Source organism: Centruroides sculpturatus, unplaced genomic scaffold, assembly GCF_000671375.1.
Source record: "Centruroides sculpturatus isolate CEXI.00-Female unplaced genomic scaffold, Cexi_2.0 scaffold609, whole genome shotgun sequence".
Lineage (NCBI taxonomy): Eukaryota > Metazoa > Arthropoda > Arachnida > Scorpiones > Buthidae > Centruroides > Centruroides sculpturatus.
Window position 1 is genome coordinate 138,171 of NW_019384804.1, and position 6,953 is coordinate 145,123.

Here is a 6,953-nt window from a genome sequence, read left to right on the forward strand (position 1 = left end):
GGAAAATTAAAAAAGATTTAATAAATTAAAATGGTTACGACGACAACTTTCGGATAAAATAATACTAAACGATCAATGTGAAGTCGAAAGAATAGAAAAAGAAATTATAAAAGAAAAAGAGAAAAGAAATAAAGAAAGTTATGTTAACTATAAATTAAATAAATATAATATAAAACGTGAAGCTGAAAAGGTTCTTTTTGATAAAAAATGTAAAACAAAAGAAAGTTTAGTAATAGATAAAATAATAGTTGAAGGGAAAGAGATTATAGATAGTAATCAAATAATTATAAATTTTCAGCGATTTTATACAAATTTGTTTAAGATATTAGATTTTGATGAGTTGTTATTTGATTAAGTGGCTAAGGTTATAAAACCTGTAAAAGATAAAGTGGAAAATGTAATAAACAGAGAGGTTACGAGAGATGAAATTAATGATGCGATCCAGGTGATAAATGGGAGGAGGGCTCCGGGAAGAGATAGTTTGAATGCTGAATTTTATAGATTTTTTGGGGATGATATTAAGGAGATTTTATATAATTTATACAATGTAAATAATTTTAGTGATAATTTTAGTCATGGAAGTATGGTACTTTTAAATAAAAAGGATGACATTGATAAGAGTTTGGGAAGTTTTAGACGGATAACGTTGTTAAATTTTGATTATAAGATATATAGCTTTATTTTGTCACAGCGGCTTGAGCAGGTATTTAAAGATGTAATTGTAAGTACACAAAGTGGAGGAGTAAAGAATCGGTCTATCCAGAATAATATCTTATATTTACAGTTGATCCAAGAATTATATGTGGATTGGAAGAAGTCTCTCTCCCTCCTCTCAGTTGACGTCAGTAAAGCATTTGATACAGTGAATAGACATATTTTGTGGAAATTTATGGAATGTTATGGTCTAAATGATAACGAAATAACGATGATTAAACGTTTATACCAAACACAGAGTACTTTTATTAAATTAAATGGAAAAATATCAGATAGTATTGAGTGTTATACAGGTCCGTCAGGGGTGTCCCTGTTCGATGTTGTTGTTTTCCATATATATAAATGTCCTATTAGAAAATATTAATAATGATGAGCTTATTGAGTCAGTCCACATCCCCGGTTGCACAGAAAAAGTTAAACTGATAGCACATATAGATGATATGAATTTCTTTGCAGTCAATAATTTTAGTTTGGAAAAGATCTTAAATCATATAAAGTAGTTTAGCAGGTTAACCGGGATGAGAATAAATGGAAAAAAAAAAACAAAACTGATGTCGGTAATAGGAAATGTGGGCTGTAATTGGGACAATTTTGACAAAGTTCATACAATGAAAATACTTGGAGTTTGGACAGGGAGAGACGCATAGAAAAATAATTTAGACAATATGAAGAATAAAATTCAGGAAGCCATAAATGAATGGTCGAAAAATTGGCTGTATTTACTGGAAAGGGTTAACATTATAAATAAAGTAGTCATTGCACGCATAGTGTATACTTTGTATATTATGCATATGAACAAACAAGAAATAAATGAATTAGAAAAACTTATTTTTCTATACGTGTGGAACAATACGTTCGAACCGTTTGGAAGAGAGTTCATGAAAAATGACGTCAACTTGGGAGGATGGGGAATTTGGGATATTAAACACTGAGTATTCCTTACAGATAGCTATTATGATGAACATACTAAGGCAAAGAGATCACCCAGTATTTTATGTGATCAGATATATTCTGGGACCGATAACAAATAGACTCACCCAGTCGGGAGAGAGGTATCCCTTTCTGATAAGCAATAAGCGGAAATTTAGGCGATGGAGGGAGTTGATAATTGATGTATTAAATGAAAATCCAAATATAATAAATAGTAATGATAAAATTAGACCTAAAACGGTTTATTCTAACATAGATAAACAACGCGAAAATGAGAATATGACAAATACTGTTCTAAATTGGCCACTAATTTGGCGAAATATACATACTCTTCCGGCTGAGTGGGTAGAAATATCCTGGAGAATTATTAATAATGTTGTTGTTACAAAAGATTATTTGTATAGATACCATATAAGCAGAAATGCTAACTGTTCACGTTGTGGACAGACCAAAACAATTGAGCATGTCTTTTATATGTGTAGTTTGGCTAGGTCAATATGGGCTTGGGTGTCGAGGATATGGCAAGTTCGAATAACGTGGCAAATTGTAAAATATCACAAACTTTTATATACGTAATCAACACGGCTATTTGCTAAACTGGATGATTGCTTTGATAAAAAGAACCCTGTGGAAATATCAATGTGTGTTGACATTCGAAAGGAGACTATATAATGAATCTATAATTATAAAGAAAATAAAGCAAGAAGCAAAATTTAAGATAATAAGTGACTACAAAAAAATGACACAAGTGGAACTTAATAGGTATTACAGAGGGACAGATACTATAATTCGAGAAAGCAATGAAAAAGTAACATTTAGGGATGAGTGGTGATTTAAGTGCTTGCATGAATTAATTTTAAATTTTATGGGTTACATGTATTTAGAATTAGTTAATTATATTTAATTTTATACTTTTGATTTGGTAAAGTTTGGTGCTATCTAGTGTTCAACTGTGAATTTATGATGTTTTGATGTTGATTAAGTCTGATGGTCTTATTGTCGGTATTGATATTTGAAGTGATAACAATACTTGTATGGTAAAATATTGAATAACTGTGGAAGTTGTTGTATTGATGCGAATCACAGTCTTAGTTTTATTGAATTGTGATATATAATTTTTGTGTATGTAAAATAATAACACAATAATCAACAAAATTGGTTGTTTGTAAATTTTTGCAGTTATGATGTAAATATTGTTTTGTATTATTTACCAGATATTTTATCAGTGAATTATGTCTATTGCAAAATTTGGGTATGACTTATTTGTTTTTGTTTTGGATGTTTAGTAACATTGTTAAATTGTCAGGTTTATAATTTGTGAATTAACATTTGTTGTCGGGTTTGTGATTACTGTTATTTTTATTTGGATTTGTATGTTTTGTGGTTAAACTTGAATAAATGCACATTTCCTGCGCCTCGTCTTCTGCGCACGGCCAGCGCGTATAACTGGCTGCCAACTTGGAATTGTTTTGCTATGATCTACGTGAAGGAAATGTAACTTAGGACACTGTTAGATAATTTTCAAAGTCTAAAACCACAGTATCTGTTCTTATCTCACCGGTGTTGGTGAGCTTTTTGGAGTAGTCGTTGTTGACCCTTTGTGAGCTTATACTTGCTTCTATTTGGATAATTAAGTAAAGTTTGGTTTATTAGTGAAGTAGTGAACGATACTAGAGTGTTTTTGTGCAATTATTTTGGATTTTTAACGGCGAAATGAACTTCGAGTGTTTGCACCATTAGTGGAGTGTTGAACGTTATGGTGAAGCCGTGAGTAGTTTATTGAGAAAGAAATTTAATGTAGTATGACTCTATAATAAGATTTAACTATCGATAATATTTAGAGTAAAAAATTTAATTTTATTAGACTTTATTCATGCCAGTCACTTGAACAATACCCGTGAGGGGCGTGTCTCGAGTAGAGGCTCATTTGTCTGCTAGTGAGAAGTTATCTAGTGAAAATAACTTAAAGTAAAGTGACTTTATAGTATTAAATAGAGAGCTACAATATTTATTAAGTTGAAAATAGACTTTATTTAACTTTTTTGTGGGATACTTACCTGATTAATACCCGTGAGGGGCATGACTCAGGTAGACGTTTGCTTGCTTGCTAGTGTTTATCTAGTTAAGTTAATAGTCGATGGATGGAAAGTGTATTGTCATCCATGAGCAGCAAATTAGATGTTCAAGCTTCTCTGGACAGAGAAAAAGTGATGGAGAATATCCAAAGTGGTAATTCTCGTGAAGGTTCGTCTATAGAAATGGAAAGGATGGAGGAGAATTCGGCTTTGTCGCTTTCGCCGAGGAATGGACCAGAAGTAATGGAAAGACAGCCGGACGAAGTCACTGAAAGGAGAGAAGAAAGTGGAGTTGCTGAACTTAGAAAAAAATATGGTGAAAATCGTTCTGTTCGGGTGAGAACTGTAGAAAAAATTGATGTCGGTGAGTTAATAGAAATTTTTGTTAAGCGGCTATCTGGGGTCGGGAACGTTGTACAGGTATGTTTTCAGCTGGCAGGTGTTATTGAAATTGGTTTAAGCACTGTTGAGGCTAAAGAAAAGTTATTGGGATATGAGTTTGAACTTGGAGATAATGTACTTCAGGTTGAAGCAGTAGAAAAGGAGATGAAAATGATTTTTCTGAAGTACTTGCCTGCTGAAGTGGACGAGGAATTAATAAGTAAAGTATATAATATATAGTTAAGACTGTTTGGAAAAGTTATAAGTGTGATAGCTAGAACTTTTAAGGATCAGCCAGAGATAAAGACTGGGACATATGTGGTAAATATGTTGACAAGAATGAAAATCCCAAACTATTTTGAAATACTCGGAAGGCAGATACATGTTTATTATAAGGGAATGAATTTAGAATGTAGAAAATGCGGAGAGGAGGGACATAAAGCAAGCGCATGTTTATACAAATTGTGTCACAGATGCAAATCAAGGATGCATCTAGTAAAAGATTGTAAAGCTTGCAAGTTTTGTAGAAAGGAGCATAAGGGAGAGGAATGTCCGTCACTGTCATATGCAGAAGCAGCACAAACAGGTTTGGGAGTACAGAAACGTACAATGAGTAGGAGTATTGATAAAAAGATTGAGAGAAATGAAAGTGAGGAAAGAGTGTCTGAGGAAAATCAAAGTGAAACAAATGTAGAAAGTGAAAAAGTGAAGGAATGTGTGGCTAGGATAGAACAAAGAGATAACGAATTAGAAAGGAGTACACAAACATCAACAATGGAAATAGAAAGTCTGGAAGAGACATTAACTAAAACAGCAGACAGTGGTGAAGATGACTTTAGAGTGGCAGGACAAAAAAGAATTAGAAAACGAAATACAACGGAGAAAATAAAGAGAAGATATGAAGAAAAAGTGAGTAAGATTAAAGATGGGTAAGATACTTAATATACGTGTGTGCAACGTTTCCAGCTTTAGAGGGAAGGAAAAACAAAACTGCATATGGAATATTTTGAGAACTGAAAATGTGGATATATTGGGGTTACAAGATACTAACATCAAAAATATAGATGATGTTAAGAAATTATGACAAAAATTTCGTGGTTATTATATTTATGCCTCGTTCGCCCCTAGGAGAGGTACAGGGGTTATAACTTTGATAAAGAACAATATTAAAGTGTATACCTATAACACAGACGGTTTTGGAAGATTCTTATCTATTGATGCTAATGTTGGTGGTCGATTGTTAAGGATTTTGAATGTGTATGCTCCACCAAGTGTTACCGAAAGGAAAAAAGTCTTCTACAAGGTAAGAGACTTTTTAATAACTGGTAGAGAAGTGATTTTCTTTGGAGACTTTAATTGTGTCTTGACAGTCCTAGATAAAAATACAGGTTTTGGCTATGATGGATTGCAAAAAATTTTGAAAAAGATAATTGAGGATTTTGATTTGTGTGATGTATATAGAGTGGTGAATCCATCTCGGCGTGACTATACATGGAGAGGGAGAGGTGTGGCCGAACGTTTAGACAGAGTTTATTTAAATATTAAGGATATAGAAATTGTAAATATAATGCATTATAAAATAAAAATGATTAATGATATGGATATATCTGACCATAGTATGGTTAACTTGAGATTAAAATTAAAGGAAAATAATAGATATAATGGCAATATTAAGATTAACCAGAAAATATTGACTGATACTTACTTTCAATCAGAAATAAGGAGGATATTGAGTAATAATATTAATAATAGGTTGTGGGAATTATGGAATGAGATTAAAAAAGAAAGTTATGAACTAGTATATAAGACTTGGTTAAAAATTAGAAAGAATTATTTTGATAGAATAAAGAATTTACAGAAAGAATTGTCTAGAGTAATTTTAGAGAATAAAGGTGAGGAGGAGATAAAAAGAGTGGAGGATGAAATAGTTAAAGAATTGGAAAAAAGAAGGGTTGAGAATTATGTAAGATATAGGATGAATAGATACAGGATGGCAAGAGACAGTGAAATAGGTGTATTTGAGAAAAGACAGAAAATTAGTAAAAAGACACATATTAACCAGATTAAAAAGGATAATGAAGTGATTACAGAAAAAGATGAAATTAGAAAGGAATTTTTTGATTTTTATACAAACTTATTTGATCTAAGGGAAATAGATGATCAGATAGGACAGTTGTTTCAGAATGTGATTGAACCTGTAAGGAACTGTAATGACAATAACTTAAATAGAAAAATAACTAAAAATGAAATAAAGAAAACAATTCAAGGGTTACGGCTAAGAAAGGCAGCCGGGATGGACAATTTAAGTAATGAATTTTACGTTTATTTTATGGATTCAATAGTTGATAACCTGTATGTGTTATATAATAAAAGGAATTTTAATCATAGTTTTAATGTTGGTAAGATGGTATTGATTGAGAAAAAATCAGAAGGAAATGCCACGGTAAAGGACTATAGACCAATAACACTATTGAACACTGATTATAAGATATACAGTAAGATTATTTCAGATAGAGTAACAGAAATACTTGGTGGAGAAATTGTAAAGACCCAAAGTGCCAATGTACCAGGTAGGAGTATTCAAAATAATATGGTTTTTCTGTCCCTTCTAGAAGAGATTTACAAACAAAGAAAGAGTCAGTTGGCTGTGTTATCTATAGATGTTGAGAAGGCGTTTGACTCAGTGAGTCGGGAGGTGCTGTGGCAGATATTGTTGTGGTATGGTATGAGTGAACATGAAGTGTTGATGATTAAGAAACTATACCAGGCCCCAGAAACTTATATTTATTTAAATGATGGTTTATCCAATGGAATAAAATGTAAAGTTGGCATTCGCCAAGGGTGCCCAAGTTC